This window comes from Ammospiza nelsoni, chromosome 32 (genome assembly GCF_027579445.1).
Source record: "Ammospiza nelsoni isolate bAmmNel1 chromosome 32, bAmmNel1.pri, whole genome shotgun sequence".
NCBI classification, from domain to species: domain Eukaryota; kingdom Metazoa; phylum Chordata; class Aves; order Passeriformes; family Passerellidae; genus Ammospiza; species Ammospiza nelsoni.
In genome coordinates, this window is record NC_080664.1 from 272,207 (window position 1) to 289,716 (window position 17,510).

Consider the following 17,510-nt stretch of genomic DNA (forward strand, 5'->3'; position numbering starts at 1 on the left):
TTGTTTGGGAATTCCTGGGAGGGGTTTTTGAGTCCAGTTTGAGCGGGGGGTGTTCATTAAACGGCTCGTTAGGCCCCATGAAAGCCAAGTCTCACTTTTGATCACAGTGCTGAGGTGTGCAGGGCAGAGCAGTCCCCGTGTGCATCGTGTCACTTGTCTGTTGTGCATTGTGTGTTGTTTTGTGTATCTCCTGTCTTCTACCTTAGGCCTTTGAGGGCCCTGTCAGTACCCCTGGCATCATTGTTAGCGTCTGTAATCTCTGCATTCCCTGGTCTGGCACCCGGGCCACAGAGCTTTTGACTCGCGAGCTCAGACAGGCATCAGACTCTCTTCTCTCTTTGGAAGCATCCAGTCAGATGTCTTTTCAGGTCTTGTTCTGAGCTGTATGGACAGCTGTGCCCCACCTGGATCCATTATGGTGGATTAGGACTTGTAATATTACGAGGTTAGGTAGAGGATTTTGACTGTAGGATTCCTAGGCATCCGTCTTTGCTGTTCTTGGAATAAATCATTCAGTAATCATCTTCTTCCTTCAGAGTTCTCTGAGCCTCATCAGCTCACCATCGGTCTCAGCTCGCTCATCTCCTTTTGCATTCTCTCAGTCCTTGCAGCCGTTTTCCTTGCCAAGAGATTTCTGTTCCTGTTGTGTCCCCGTTGTCTGTCCTATCCTGTGTCATGGCTCTCAGCACACATTTGTGCCCGAGCTGCTCTGCCGTGCTGCACAGCCTGGTGCGATAGGAGAAGTCCCAGGGACTTGGAGTTTGTAATGTGGGGTGTAGTTGGACTCTAGATGGGATTTGTAGATGGGCACATCATATCTGGAGCTCATCAGTTATCCTGCCACAGTGTGACTCTTGTCCTAACTTTTTTTTCAGGTTCAGATGGATTAAATGTGTGCCAGAGGGCCCCATGCCAGGTGTGGGGATTCTCCTGAGTAGGTGAGGCCCCATTTGCCTCTGCAGCAGACTCTGTTACACCTCTCAACTGACTCTGTTACACTGCTGTTCTTTGTCTTTCTTTTAGGAAGTAAATCTGGATGCCAGCAGTCAACGTGAGCAGTGGAGAGAATTGGTTGTTATTGCTCAGCTCTCAAGCACAACAATTTTTCAGCAGATTCATCGTGTCACAAGAGGGATCTGCCCAGTGTCAAGGATGATGTTTGAGATTGAGGCTTCAGGTGAGTTGAGGATGGTTACTGGGAGAGGGAGGGTGAGCAGGCATCCAGTTAGGAGTTCTTGAGAGGGGGTTTGCAGGCAGCAGGGTGAGAAAGGGTCTTTATTTGTTTATTTGAGAGCCCCTCCCAAGGTGTCTCAGAAGCCTAGCAGAGGCATTCCCATGGCTTACAGCATACAAGGTGATCCACTGCACTCAGAGGAATGCCATTTAACTTTGTCTTTCTGTAACCCAGGTGCCACTGCTAATAAAGGCCACAGCCTTGGAATCAGGATGAAGCTGGAGCCTGAAGGAGCCAGGCACACTCAGGAGAGGGCAAGTAGCTGACTTGCAGGGATTTGGCCCACATAACTCTGGACTCACTCTTTGATTTTGGTTTTCTTGATTGCAGCTGACCGAGAGGCTCACAGGCCATCACAGAGCCCTCCAAGGCAGACTCATTTCAGGTGCAGCGTGGATTCCATTCACCGATCATCCAAAAGATAAGTCAGGGGCCACAGCCTGGAGATGGTGGAGTAGCAGGTTGGGAGTTTTTGGGACAGATTCAAAAATGAGCAGAGAGGAAAGCAATCTTCTCCAAAGGCCTTTTAGGACAGCTAAAGGGAGAGGCTCTACTTTTGATGGCAGCTTTCAGGCGGGCAGTGCAGAACAGCTCCGGTCTGTCGTGTTTTCCGGTGTGCTGTGTTCCCTAGCGTGTCTTTGGGGTCCCTTTTGCCTTTTCCCCTCGAGGCCCTCACCACAAGCATGGTGTGTCGTGTTTCATGTCCCCCCTGTTTGTCACTTTCTGTGTCACGGGTGTGTGCACAGATTTGTGCCGGAGCTGTTCTGCCCTGCCGCATGGCCTGCTGCAATAAGACGAACCATAGGGAGGGGGAATTTGTAATGTTGGCTGTACTTGGGCTCTAGATGCTATTCCTAGATTGACATAAGGTGTTTGCAGCTTGTGAGTAACCCTGGTGGTGTTTGACATATGTTCTAACTTTCTTTCAGGTGCAGATGCATTCCACGTGTGGCAGAGGGTCAGGGTTAGGAGGTGCCGGGCCTTCTTAGGAGCGCGGTGAGTAGCAGAGCGGTGGGGTTTTGGCCAATGCGGTGCCAAGATCAGGCACTGATGTTTGGTTCTCTTTACTCTAGCTGTCTCAGAGACACCAGCCCGGTGCCAGCAGGACCTTCCCGTTTGGCAAGGTGGCCTTTCTTTGCACCCGAGACCCGCATCCCCAGCTGTATGAGAGATAAGTAGAGGGCTACGACCCACAGTGGGGATGAAGTCATGGTGCTGTTTCGGGAAATACTGGGTGGAGTTTTTGATTCAGCTTTGGCGGTGGGGGATGTTCATGAGGTGGCCCCTTAGGCCTCATAAAAGCAAAGTCTCACTTTTGATCACAGTGTGGAGGTGTGCAGGGCAGAGCAGTCCCGGTGTGTCTCGTGTCACTTGTCTGTTGTGCATTATGTGTTGTTTGTGTATCCAATGTCTTTTACCTTTGGAGGGCCCTGTCAGTACCCCTGGCATCATTGTTAGCATCTCTGATCTCTGCATTCCCTGGCCCGGCACCCAGGCCATATATGAGTTTCTGATACCTGTCTGAGCTCCCCAGTCAAAAGTTACCTCTTTGGAAGCATCCAGTCAGATTTCTTGTCAGGTCTAGTTCTGAGCTGTATGGACAGCTATGCCCCACCTGGATCCATTGTGGTGGATTAGGACTTGTAATAATATGAGGTTAGGTACAGCAGTCTGACCGTAGGATTCCTAGGCATCCATCTTTGCTGTTCTTGGAATTAATCATTCAGTTATCATCTTCGTCCCCCAGGGTTTTCTGAGCCTCATCAGCTCACCATCGGTCTCAGCTCACTCATCTCCTTTTGCATTCTCTCAGTCCTTGCAGCCATTTTCCTTGCCAAGAGATTTCTTTTCCTGTTGTGTCCCCTGTTGTTGTCTGTCCTGTCTGTCCTGTGTCACGGGTGTCAGCACACATTTGGGATGGGGCTGCTCTGCCGTGCTGCACAGCCTGGTGCGATAGGAGAAGTCTTGGAGACTTGGAATGTGTAATGTGGGGTGTAGTTGGACACTAGATGGGATCTGTGGATGGGCACAGGGCATCTGGAGCTCATCAGTTATCCTGCAACAGTGTGACTCTTGTCCTAACTTTTTTTTCAGATTCAGATGGATTAAATGTGTGCCAGAGGGCCCCATCCCGGGCGAGGGGATTGCCCCGAGCCGGTGAGGCCCCATTTGTCTCTGCAGCAGAAGTGTGTATGGTGAGTGTGTTACAGCTCTGTTCTTTGTCTTTCTTTTCAGGAAGTCAATCTGGATGCCAGCAGTCAAGGTGAGCAGTGGAGAGAATTGGCTGTTATTGCTCAGCTCTCAAGCACAACAATTTTTCAGCAGATTCATCGTGTCACAAGAGGGATCTGCCCAGTGTCAAGGATGATGTTTGAGATTGAGGCTTCAGGTGAGTTGAGGATGGTGCCTGGGAGAGGGAGGGTGATCAGGTATCCAGTGTAGGATTTCTTGGGAGCGGGTTTGCAAGCAGCAGGGTGAGAAAGGGTGTTTATTTGAGGGCCCCCCCACACAAGGCTGTTCAGAAGCCTAGCAGAGGCATTCCCATGTCTTAGAGCACACAAGGTGATCCACTGCACTCAGAGGAATGCCATTTAACTTTGTCTTTCTGTAACCCAGGTGCCACTGCTAATGAAGGCCACAGCCTTGGAATCAGGATGAAGCTGGAGCCTGAAGGAGCCAGGCACACTCAGGAGAGGGCAAGTAGCTGACTTGCAGGGATTTGGCCCACATAACTCTGGACTCATACTTTGGTTTTGGTTTTCTTGATTGCAGCTGACCGAGAGGCTCACAGGCCGTCACAGAGCCCTCCAAGGCAGACTCATTTCAGGTGCAGCGTGGATTCCCCTCACCGATCATCCAAAAGATAAGTCGGGGGCCACGGTCTGGTGATGGCGGAGTAGCAGATTGGGAGTTCTTGGGACAGATTCAAAAATGAGCAGAGGGGAAAGCAATCTTCTCCAAGGGCCTCTTAGGACAGCTAAAGGGAGAGGCTCTACTTTTGATGGCAGCTTTCAGGCGGGCAGTGCAGAACAGCTCCGATCTGTGTCCTGTTGTCCGGTGTGCCGTGCTCCCTGGTGTGTCTTTGGGGTCCCTTTTGCCTTTTCCCCTCGAGGCCCTCACCACAAGCATGATGTGTCGTGTTTCATGTCCCCCCTGTTTGTCACTTTCTGTGTCACGGGTGTGTGCACACATTTTTTGCCGGAGCTGTTCTGCCCTGCCGCATGGCCTGCTGCAATAGGACGAGCCTTGGGGAGTTGAAATTTGTAATGTGGGCTGTACTTGGGCTCTAGATGTTGTTCCTAGATTGACATATGGTGTTTGCAGCTTGTGAGTTATCCTGGTGATGTTTGACATGTGTTCTAACTTTCTTTCAGGTGCAGACGCATTCCACGTGTGGCAGAGGGTCAGGGTCAGGAGGTGCCGGGCCTTCTTAGGAGCGCGGTGAGTAGCAGAGTGGTGGGGTTTTGGCCGATGCGGTGCCAAGATCAGGCACTGATGTTTGGTTCTCTTTAATCTAGCTGTCTGAGAGACACCAGCCCGGTGCCAGCAGGACCTTCCCATCTGATGAGGTGGCCTTTCTTTGCACCTGACAGGGACCAGCATCCCCAGCTGTATGAGAGATAAGTAGAGGGCCGTGACCCACAGAGGGGCTGAAAGCACGGTGCTGGTTTGGGGATTACAGGGAGGGGGTTTTGAGTCCAGTTTGGAGGTGGGGGGGTGTTAATGAAGTGGCCCCTTAGGCCCCATAGAAGCCAAGTCTCACTTTTGATCACAGTGCTGAGGTGTGCAGCAGGGCAGAGCAGTCCCGGTGTGTCTCGTGTCACTTGTCTGTTGTGAATTGTGTGTTGTTTGTGTATCCCATGTCTTTTACCTTAGGGGTGCCTGTCATTAATCTTGGCATCATTGTTAGCATCTGTGATCTCTGCATTCCCTGGCCTGGCACCCAGGCCACAGAACTTTTGACTGGGGAGCTCAGACAGGCGTCAGACTCTCTTCTGTCTTTGGAAGCATCGCATCTGATGTCTTGTCAGGTCTCGGTCTGGGCTGTATGGACAGCTATGCCCCCACCTGGATCCATTTTGGTGGATTAGGATTTGGCGTAATATGAGGTTAGGTAGAGGATTCTGACCGTAGGATTCCTAGGCATCCATCTTTGCAGTTCTTAGGAGAAATCATTCAGTTATCATCTTCTTCCTTCGGGGTTCTCTGAGCCTCATCAGCTCACCATCAGTTTGAACTCGGTCATCTCCTTTTGCATTCTCTCAGTCCTTGCAGCCATTTTCCTTGCCTAGAATTTTCTGTCTGTGTTGTGTCCCCGTTGTCTGTCCTGTCCTGTCCATCCTGTGTCACGGCTGTCAGCACACATTGGTAGCGGAGCTGCTCTGCCCTGCCGCATAGCCTGGTGCAATAGGAGAGGGCCCGGGGATTTGTAATGTGCAGTGTGGGGTGTAGTTGGACTCTAGATGGGATTTGTAGATGGACACAGGATATCTGGAGCTCTTCAGTTCTCATTGAACCGTCTGACTGTTGTCCTAACTTTTTTTTCAGATGCACCTCCTCAGATGACTGCAGTAGTTGTGTAGGTTCCTTCTTCTGAAAGGGAATAGGGCGCAAGAATTCATCTTCCAGAGAATTTTTGCAAGTCCTGGCTTGTATTGTATCTGCCTATGGTGGCTTATGTTCTATGTACCTATACATCTGTCTTCTATTGGATTTTGGGTAGAAAATTTATCAGTCCAGAGAGGAGACAAGTCCTAGCTGTCAGATAGCCACTCGTTGACCCTTCCTGTCGTCTCACAGGTCCCCGAGGCTGCTGATTTCCCCAGGATCTGCCATTTTACCTCAAGGAGCGGCAGCCAGAAGATGTGTCACAGCACGTTCTTCAGCATCTCGAGTAAGGGCCGCAGTGAGCATTTAAGTGGAAAGATTGTGTGAGCGTGTGTGAGAGCACGTGGCTGTGTCTGTCTGTGTCTGCTCGTTTCTGCGTGTGTGAGTGCATGCTGACTGGATTTAACCTTGTGTGTGTGACTTTTGCTTTCCAGGTTTTGCGACTCCTTGTTAAATTTAGAATAAAAAATCCCCAGCCGGGTTGTATTGCATGAACTGACATGATATGTACCGATTTTGGCTTAAAACCCAGAAAACCAGACGAAGATGAGCAGGAAAAAACCAGAAAAAAACCACATGATGGACAAGAAAAAAACCCAGAAAAAAACCCAAAAAAAAAACTCTGAGATGGGCAAGAAGAAAACCAGAAAAAAAGTCTGAAGATGGGCAAGAAAAAACCCAGAAAAAACCCCCAAGATGGACAAGAAATAACCCAGAAAAAAATTCGAAGAAGGGCAAGAAAAGACCCAGAAAACACCCAGAAAAAAATCGCAACCCAAGTATAAATATAGAAATGTTTGTCAAGTATATGCAAATATATAAAGAAATGTTAAATTATTTGAAATATAAAATAACATAAATATAACATTTATACAGTATTACTTGTGTTATGGATCATATTGATTTTTATTTATTTCCTATAATACACTACAATATTTATATCAATTTTACATCTATCATATCTATCATTTGTTATATGTTATACCAGATTGATATACTCTAGGTTTTTTTAAGTAGTTTAAAATAAAGGGGATTTTTTTTTTATTTGGCAAAAGCAGGTGTTTTAGTATAAACATTATAAATACAAATAATATAAAGGTAGAAATCTAAGAATAGAAATAGATCATAAATAGCTGAAGGTTAATATAAAAATTAAAAATGTAAGGAAAAATAAGTTGTAGCAGTAGATATGGTACATAATTAGGAAAATAATTTATCTCTTATTTGAATAGGATACATGTTACACATAATGATTAATATAATACTTAAGTATAAACTACAAATATAAATGTGAGTGTAGTCATGAGCGCTATAAATATAAAAATATTTCAATGTAGTTTAAAAGAATAGAGCTTTTTTGTATTTATTTAGTTAGGATGGGATTTGTATTTTAAATAGTGAAAGCATGATAGAAATGTAATTTTAGACATAGAAATATACAACCAATGTGGAAAGATATTTATAAAAGCACAAAATATAAGTAAATATAAATAATAGAAATAGAATAATGTTATATAAATTACATGCTACATCAATGTCCACTATAGCTATGCATGTGAATATAAATACGAAAAATGGATATAAAAAATTTATTTAAACATGGCTTTAAAGCAAGGGGCCTTGTTTGATTCTGGTGGGGTAAGAGGCAGGTTTTTGGCATTTATTTCAGAGCAGTTTTTGGCGGGGGTCGCCCCTGTTCTTTTTTGCCACCTTGCCTGCCCGCAGCCCCGGGGCGCGCTGCGCCCCCGGCTGGGGCGGGCGGCAGTGCTGCCGCCTTGTGGGCAGAGCGCGGTACTGCAGCTCTGTCGCTACCGGCAGCCGCGAGGCCGCCATCTTGGGAGTGGCGAGTCGCGGATGTCACGGACTTTTCCTTGACCTTCTTAACATGGCAGCGAGAAGGGCGGGGAAGTCGAGGGCCAGCGTCGGTCGAATCGGCTGCCTGCATGAAACACCGACGCCACGGCGGCCCCGATGGATTTTTATGTGGCATTTTAAGTGTATAAGACACGGCCTATGTGGTCAGCGGCGCCGTGGGCGAACATATTTAGGCGGGTTGCTGAGAGGCATCTGGGTAAAACCCTATTTCTTCCGAGGGTCCTCCTCGGCCGCCATTTTGGGAGGGGCGCGTCGCAAATGTCGCGGGCGTTCTTTGACCTTCTCAAGATGGCGGCGAAATGGGCGGGGAAATCGCACGCCCCCATAAATCTCCTCCCCCTGTGGCCACAGAGCGGGATCGCACCCCCCCGAGCCAGCGCCCTGCCCCTCGCCGCTGAGTGCCGGGGGCGGGGCAAGGACGCGGCTGCCGAGCGAGGGAAGGGCGCTGGAGCCAGCGGCGGTCGGGCCAGGGTCTGTAAATGGCGGGGGCGGGTGAAGGACATTCGGTCATGCAAAGGGATGCGATGGCCGAGGAGAACGGCCGCGGCGGGGGCGGCCGGGCGGGGCCGGTTTCGGCGGGCGGCGGAGGTGCGGTCGCAGCGCTCCGCGGGCCGGGGCAGCGGGCGGGGGCGGGCGAGCGGCGTCGGAACAGGGCGGCAGCTCCCGAGCCCGCGCCCGCCCCGCTCCAGGCGCTGGGAGCGACCGCGGGCCGGACAATCCCGGCGGGGCGGCCCCGGGGCGGCGGGCAGGCGGCGGAGCGGGGCCGTGGCGCTCCCCGCCTTCGCTGCCGCCAGCTTTGGAAGGTCGGGCCGGGCGCCCGCCCCGTCCCGCTGCCTCCCGGTCTCTGTAAACTCCTCTCTGGCTTCATAGGTCCGTGCTGGAGAGAGGGACAAAGGGCCCCGCTGGTTGCCGTGTCCTCGGGGGGCAGAGAGTTCTGACCTTGGCCGCATGGGCTGCCGAGTGTTGGAACAATGGGGATGCGCTTTTATGTATTTAGTGACATTTATGTATTTTTGTGTACATTTTATGTATTTAGTGACATTTAGAGATTTATTCCCCTGCTTCAGGTGAGCGTGCATCATTGCCGGTTTGGGATTGAGTGAAATGGCTGAGGAAACCAGCTCTGGGGGGGAGGCAGGGAAATCCTCTCTTTACCCATTCTTCACGGCAGGACAGCCTGAAGACTGAAAGTGTAAGAAGATGTGGAGGGAAACAGAGAATCTGGCAGGAGCATCGAACGCACAAGTGCACGAATTTTGCTTTTGGCTTGGATTTAAACTCAGAAGTTGTGAGGAATTTGGGAGTGAGAAGGGATATTTCAGAAGGAGAAGAAGAAAAAGAAGTTGTTGTTACAGTCTTGGCAAAAGCTTCTGTTCTAGCTAATAAAATAAGTTAGTTTAAATAAAAAAAAAAAAAAAAAAAAAAAAAAAAGTGGAGTATTTTTTTTCCTACACTATTATATTCATTGGTGGTATATGGTGTGTTGTTTTATTTCTTGGTATTATTAACTCTGTGTAAGTTGTTTTTTGGGTGAAGCTGACTTTCTGGATGGGTTGGTTTGTATTTGAGCTAGGATTAATTTCAAGAGGTTTCTTTCATAGACTTCTGATAGGTATTACTGGCATTTTGGTTTTGTTTAATTTATGTATAAACATACAGCTTTGGTAGGGCCAGCTGGGCTGCTGGAGTTTTGGGTGTGAATTTATTAGATGGCTTTTGTTAAATGCAGTTTTTCATTTTTGAAATGTTTTTCAATGTAGTGGTTTTAAGGTGGTTTTTAAGAATTCACTGTATTGTTTTATGTTGTTTGTAGTTGGTGTATGATAAGGGATGTGGTGTGACTTCTTGAACGCTATGGTTTTAGTGTTCCTAAGTTCCGATTTCTTTCTGGTTCGTTAGGTGTTTTTAGTTTTATTGTTGGGGAGAGGGGCATTTATATGGTGGGTTTTTATAGGCAATATTTTTTAAATTTAGTTAGTGATATTTTGTAGTATTTTAATAGTTTAGATTTTTTTTTATTTTTATGCTTTTAGTTAATTTGTAAAATTTTTTCAAATAACTTTTCCAGATTATCGGTTATTATTTGTGCATAAACGTAGAGCTTTTTTTTCTTAGTACTGTTTTGGGTCAGTTGTACAGTTTTGAGTCTAGTGAGTTGGTTAGATTTAATTTTTAATGGGTGTTTGTTTTTATTAGTAGTTGTGTCATTTTCAAGGTGTATTTGAGTTTGTGGGTGTTTGAGATATTGGTTTAGGAGGAAGTTTATGATGAGAATGTGTGGAGGCTTTGGGCTGCTTATAGTGGGATTTAAAATTTATTTACAGTTAGGTTTATTTGAGTTTTTATTAGGGTTCAATGTTGTGGGATGTTTGTTCCTTTAGTAATAGAAATAGGTTTTGTTTTGATGTGCTGCAATGGGATGAGCGCGGGCTGCGTACAGGTGCTGACAAAGGTACGGTATTGTTGTGGTTCTGATGTGTCGGGTTAATGAACTTACATGGTCTAACATATACATGAAAATAGAAATAAATATAAATTTAAAAATAAATATGAAATTAGAGTGGTAGACATAGATAACAGATACATACATAAAAGTATAATATATGGTATATAATTGTAACATTATATATAGAGTGGAGTATAATTTATATATATTAAGAAAGATATATAAACATAGAATGTAAATATAAAAAGGTTAAAATAAATTGGAGATTTTTTTCGGTTTTTTTAGGTTGTAGGCTGTTTTTTTAAATAAATAATATAAATAGAAATAATATAAAAGTAGAAATCCAGATATACAAATATATAATTTATATACCAATATCTATAAATATCTAATATGAATAAATATAAGTAAAAGAAATACATAATATAAAAATAATACATCTATTATTATAATAAAAGGTATTCTCTCTAATATATATCGATAAATATAATAAATAAAAATTTTAAAGGTAGATGTGAATAGAATTTTAACTATTGTTTAAATCAAGGGATGTCCTCTGTTTTTATAGAGGCAGGAGTTTTATTTTAAATACTATAAGTCTTATAAAAATGTGAATCGTAAGTTAGAAATGTATAATAATTATATAAAGAGAAATTGCTAAACTATGAATATAAATTTAAATATAAACATAAGTAAGTAAAATGCAGATTTGTAATATAGAATATAAATAACATTATAGGGCACTATAAATTATAAATAGGAATAAAAATATAAAACTATGTAAATATATTCCAAAGGAAAGGATTTTTTTTGGCTTTTATTTAAGTAGAGGCAGATGTTATTTAAAATAAAACATAAGTGTTACAGAAGTAAAAATCTTGACAGGGGAATATATAATCAATATGTAAAAATAGGTATAAAATAGATAAATAAGTGCTTGGAGTAGATATAGAATAAAAATTTATTTATAAATTGACATTGATAAAGATAAATGTATAAGTAAGCAATATACATTTATATTTATAATGCATATTGTGAATGTAAATATGAAAACATAAGGATATATATATTTGAATATTTTTTAGAAGAAAGGGTTGGGGTTTTTTTTGGTTCTTACTGGGTTAGAGGATGCCTCCCAGACCCAAGCTGCCACCTCAGCCGACTCAAGCAATCTGCAACAAGGAATCTGGGGGGCTGAGTTTTGCTTACCTGGAGAAAGCGTCAGCACTAGTGTTCAGGAGCCTCTGGCCAAGAGGGGCCGGCCATCTGCCTGCTGAAATTCTGCATTGCGCAGGATGCCTCCCAGACCCAAGCTGCCAGCACCGCAGAGTCAGGCTGGTTTGAGGGTCCCCAAATGTGTCCAGCAATCTCCCATCAGGAGCCTGGGGTGCTGAGTTTTCTTCTTCTGGGAAAGGGCTGGCATTGGTGTTCAGGAGGCCTCGCCTGGAGTGGCTGGCTGCCTGCTGATATTTCTGCATTGCCAAATGTGCCTCCCAGACCCAAGCTGGCACCAGTGAAAACTCCAGCTGCTTTTGCCTCGGCACGTGTCTCCTGCCATCTGCCATCAGGAACCTCAGCTGCTGAGTTACACTTCCCTGTGTAATGGGCAGCACTGGTGTCCAGGGCCCAGGGGCCCTTACTGGCCAGCCGCCTGCTCAAATTCTGCATTGCGCAGGATGCCTCCCCGACCCAAGCTGCCACCACCGCAGTGTCTGGCTGGGTCCCAAATGGCCCCAGCAATCTTCCATCACGAACCTGAGCTGGTGAGTTACATTTACCTGTGTCAAGGGCAGCATTTCTGTTCAGAGCCCAGGGGCCCTTCGTGGCCGGCCGCCTGCTGAAATTCTCCATTGCACATGATGCCTCCCGAATCCAAGCTGGCACCTCAGCCGAGCTGGGCTCGTTTGAGAGTCCCACGCGACTCGAGCAATATGCCACCAGGAACTTGGGCAGCTGAGTTTTGCTTACCTGGGAAAAGGGACAGCACTAGTGTTTAGGAGCCTCTGGGCAAGAGGGGCTGGCTGTCTGCCATCTGAAATTCTGCACTGTGCAGGATGCCTCCCAGAACCAAGCTGCCACCTCAGCTGAGTTGAGCAATCTGCAGCAAGGAATCTGGGTGGCTGAGTTTTGCTTACCTGGTAAAAGGGTCAGCACTAGTGTTCAGGAGCTTGGGGCCAGCTGTCTGCTGAAATTTAACATTGCGCAGGATGCCTCCCAGACTCAAGCTGCCACCACCGTAAAGTCAGGCTGGTTTGAGAGTCTCAAGTGGCTGTAGCACTCTGCTCTCAGGAAACTGAGCTGGTGAGTTATACTTACCTGTGTAAAGGGCAGCATTGGTGTCCAGGGCCCTTAGTGGCCTGTAGTGGCCTGCTGTCTGCTGAAATTCTGCATTGCTCATGATCCCTCCCAGCCCCAAGCTGCGACCTGTGCCTAGTTGATCTTGTTTGAGACTGCCAAGCACCTCCAGCAATCTGAAACTAGGAACCTGGGCTGCTGAGTTTTGCTTACCTGGGAAAAGGGACGGCACCAGTGTTTAGGAGCCTCTGGTCCAGAGGGGCCGACTGTCTGCCACCTGAAATTCTGCATTGCACAGGATGCCTCCCGGACCCCAGCTGCCACCACCGCCAAGTCAGGCAGGTTTGAGGGTCTCAAATGGCTCCAGCAATCTCCCATCAGGAGCCATGGCTGCTGAGTTTTCTTCTTCTGGGAAAGGGCTGGCATTGGTGTTCAGGAGGCCTCGCCTGGACTGGCTGGCTGCCTGGTGATATTTCTGCATTGCCAAATGTGCCTCCCAGACCCAAGCTGGCACTAGTTCCAACTCCAGCTGCTTTTGCCTCGCCACGTGTCTCCTGCTACCTGCCATCAGGAACCAGGGTGTCCGAGGTACGCTTTCTTGAGAAAAGGGCTGGCCTTCATGTTCAGGGGCAAGGGGCTCTTAGTGGACGGCTAGGTCCTGAAATTCCCCATTGCGCCGGATGCCTCCCACATCCAAGTTGCCACCTGTGCCGAGTTGAGCTGGTTTCAGACTCCCAAGCGCCTCCAGCAATTTGAAATCAGGAACCGGTGTTGCTGAGTTTTCTTTACCTGGGAAAAGGGTCAGCACTAGCGTTCAGGGGCCTGTGGCCCGGAGCGGCCAGTTGTTTGCCTTCTGAAATTCTGCATTTCCCAATCTGCCTCCCAGACCCAGTTGGCACCTATCCCAACTCCAGCTGCTTTGGCCTCGGCACGTGTCTCCTGCTATCTCCCATCAGGAACCTGGGCTGCTGAGTCAGGCTTACCTTAGAAAAGGGCTGGTGTTCACGTTCAGGGCCCCGGGGGCCCTTTGTGGCCATCAGCCTGCTAAAATTCTGCATTGCGCAGGATGCCTCGCTGACCCAAGCTGCCACCACCGTAAAGTCAGTCTGGTTTTAGGGTCCCAAATGGCTCCAGAAATCGCAGCAAGGAACATGGGGGGCTGAGTGTTGCTTACCTGGTCCGCCCCCTCCTATGGGAGCTTCTTTTAATGGAAATAGACCAATTCCTTTATCCCATTCTTTTTTGATTTTTATCCTCTATAGCTTTCTTCCCGTACTTTTAGGAAGAAGCAGGAGAGGGCTTTCTTTTAACTGAACTTGTAGTGTTTTGAGAAGGTGATTCCTTTAGAAAGTTCCCCTGAGCAGCCGGAGCTGTGGTTACCAAGGGAACGGAGCTCAGGGCGGGACGGGGGAGCTGGGCACAGCTCAGGTTTCGGTCCTCCAGAGGCGGGATCTGCAGCCGGGATCGGCGGAGGGGCCGTTCCGGTGCAGACCGAGCTGGAGCGTGCATGGCTCCCGCGTGGCTCACGGCGGCTGATCCGGCAGAGACAAAGCCGGGACTGACGCCGGCTGCAGCGGAGGGAGCCGAGCAGAGTGAGAACAGACGGGACCCCGCTCCGTGCGGTGACCACGGTGCGCACGGCAGGACCCCCCCCCCCCCTCCCTCCCCCGGCACGGCCGGCGGAGCGGCCGCGGGGCAGGCGGCCAGACCGAGACAGCCCTAACCTCAGCCTAACCAGCCCCCCTAAAAACAGCCTTTTCCCCCAAGAGCAGCAGCACAACACAGCAACCCTAACAGCGAGACCAGACAGCAGCCTTCACACACCAGGTCAATGACAGAACCCTCAGAGACCAACAGACCCACTGCAAAAAGGTAGGGGTGACGTCTGTGGGCTAGACAGCAAGAGGTGGAATTCGGAGACGAGCACGTCTTTTTGAGTTTTTTTGTCTAGGACTTTTAAAGGTATTTAGAAGATTTTGGAAGGGACTTTTCAGGGTATTGTTGGGGCTTTTTCCAACCCATTCTATGATTCTTTAGCATATTTTCAAGATTATGGTCAGGGTCAGAGGAAACACCCTCTGAAAAGGCAGAGTTTTAGGACTGCAGTGGAATGCTTTAGAAAGGGGCCAGCGGTGGCACAGTGGGTCGGGTCCCACCCTGCCAGTCCAAAGGTTGTAAGTTTTAGACCCAGTTAAGTTGTTGTGGTTAGGGTTAGATGGTCTCAGGTTTGGTCCGGGAGAATTTCTGCACAGAAAAACTCACCCCCTGAGTTTCCTGATGCCAGTTTGCACTAGGAGGTGCTTGCCACTGCCAGGGCAGCCCGAGTTCTCGGTGGGGGCATCTTTGCTCCTGGAGAAATCCTGTGCCGGCGTCTTCCCTGTAAAACCAAACTCACACCTGCTGCGTGTCCACGTCAGAGGCACGTGGCACTGCAAGGGCAGCGAGAATTCTTGGTGTCGGCAGCTGCGGGCTGTGAGAAATTGTTCTCTGCAGTTTTGGAGGCCGAATCGCAGTTTCAGCCATGGGCACACAGAGAGGAAAGGCTGTTAATTTCCTTCGAAAGGAAAGTGTGGCACCCCATGGTTTAAGGGGCAGAAGAAGGGCTGTGTAGGGGAAGGAGCTCCTCACAGGACCTTTCTTCACCTCCACCCCCAGTCCAAGGTCTAGCAGCGCCCCGTGTGACCAGCTGCTTTCAGAGGGTTACCCGGGCACAGGTGCACAGGGAGCTGCTCGGCCAGAGGGGCTAACAGGGGTATCCCAAGTGTCCCTCCATGAACTATGGTCAGAGCATCCAGCACGGACCAGGGAGCAGCCGGACCCACCCGGGCACAGAGCATCACTTTGGGAAAACGCCAAGGGAAGAGCCCTTTTGCCAAGGGGCAGCATCTGAGCAGACCAGGCAGCATGTGGGGTTCCACGAGAGGGCTTGCAACTGTCCCCTTTTACTGTGTCAGTCCCTCTCCAAAGCCCCAGACCCTCCAGAGCACTCCCAGAAAGGAGAAGGGTTATTAGGAGAAAAAGGGTTTAGGGAAAAGGGGAAAAGCTTCCTTTTCCATTACTTTTTGTGTTCAAACTGGTAGGGACTTGGATTCCCCTGCAATTGTAATGGTCTCAGTTGAAAGAATCCCTGCCTTTTCTATGCTGTTAGGGGCGTTAATTGACAGTGAGTCCCCATTCTCTATTATTTGGCAGTTTAAAAAAAAGGGGAAAATCTTGACAATGTTTCTTATGGGTTTGAAGTAAGGGTAGCCACCCCCTTTTTGTTGTCCTGAGGCCCAAATTGAGGGAGAAGCCCAGCTATCCCTCCATCCTAAGGGTTTGAACTGAGGGAAAAATCCTTCTCTTTTCATCACTGGAGAGATTTTAAAGTGTGGAAAGCCCCTCTTTTCCCAATACTTAAGGAGAGCAAATTAAATAGCAGAAACTAGGTATTTGTTATTGCATTACCTTCAGTAGAGATAACTGCCCCATTTCCTCTTTTTAAGGAGGTCACTTGAAGGAAGCTCTGCCTTTTTCAGCATTTTAAGGGTTTAAAACTACATTTCAGGGCACTTCTTTCTGTGCTGTAGGACCAAGTATCTCAGAGAAGGATGAGCCTGGCATGCACTTAACCCTAACACTGCCTGGGAGGCTTTTATCTTTCTTATTTTTACTTATAAGGTAGATGGCCAAAATTGGAGGTCCCAAGGAGACTTAGACTATTCATATCATTAGTATTCTTCTCCACCCAGTTTAATCACATGGGAAGTACTACTTAGTAGCCACTAGTTACGTAGTTACTAAGGAATAGTTACGTAAGTTAACAGCCAATTACCCAATTTATCTAGTTATGCTGCCTAAACAGAAAGTTTTATTTCTTACCAGTTTTCCTCACTTGTGCTCCAAGTAGGTGTTGTAAAAAAGAAAGCGCTGTTATTTATCTGAAGAGTTTTTTTCTATAACAAGCCCTTCACTCCAATTCAAGTCTGAGGGGCGAAACAGCGGCAGCTGCTCTGAGGGCTTTTATACCCGGTGGGAGTCGCCCCCTCCCTTTTCCCAGGTGCCATGGGAACGAGAGGCGGGCACAATCAGGGGTATATTAACCCCAGCCTTGGCTGAGGGGCTTCATTCCCTCTCTGGGATGTGCTGGGGTAAGAGCTCTCCTCTCATTTCAGTGAAGAGGCTCTTTCAGCTTATCTCAGCTTCTTTTCAGCGGGTGTTTCTGGGCATCTAAAGAACTGAAGCTTTGAAGATTCTGTGAAGTAAACAGCGTGGAATAGAAGGCGCATTTAGGTTCACGATTTTGGGTTTTGTGTTTAGGGGTGGTAAAGTGCATTTGTAATTTCTGGTTTAGGTATTGTTTTGTTTTGTATTTTTTTTTAGAAGGAGTGCAGCTTCCAGAGATTCCTGGTTGTGTCAAGTACCACGCTTTTTTCAGCAGATTCGTCATGTCACAAGAGGGATCTGCCCAGTGTCAAGGATGATGTTTGAGACAGAGGCTTCAGGTGAGTTGAGGATTGTGATTAGGAGAGGGAGGGTGAGCAGGTATACAGTTAGGAATTATTGTGGGTGGGGGGGAGTTTGAAGGTAGCAGGGTGGAAAAGGATGTGTATTTGAGGACCCCCCCTAAGGCTTCTCAGAAGCCTAGCAGAGGTATTCCCATGTCCTACAGCACACAAGGTTATCTACTGCACTCATAGGAATGCTATTCAATTTTGCCTTTCTCTAACCCAGGTGCCACTCCTAATAAAGGCCACAGCCTTGTAATCAGGGTGAAGCCGGAGCCTGAAGGCGCCAGGCACACTCAGGAGAGGGCAAGTAGCTGCCTTGGTGGGATTTGGCCCACATAACTCTGGACTCATACTTTGGTTTTGGTTTTTTTCATTGTAGCTGACCCAGAAGCTAACAGGCCACCACGAGGCCCGTCCAAGGCAGACTCATTTCAGGTGCAATGTGGATCCACATCACCAATCAAACAAAAGATAAGTTGGGGGCTATAGCTTGGAGATGGGATGATGAGAGAGTAGCAGGTTGGGAGTTCTTAGGCCAGATTTAAAAATTACCAGATGGAAA

General features: G+C 47.7%; 1 long non-coding RNA gene across 1 annotated transcript; it reads left to right on the forward strand.

Moving 5' to 3' along the window:
- Positions 1-8,010: 8,010 nt before the first annotated feature.
- On the forward strand, positions 8,011-9,148 carry LOC132085858 (uncharacterized). The gene is made up of 2 exons (XR_009420291.1): positions 8,011-8,188; positions 8,785-9,148. It is a non-coding gene; the product is annotated as an uncharacterized LOC132085858 (long non-coding RNA).
- The last annotated feature ends 8,362 nt before the right edge of the window (positions 9,149-17,510 follow it).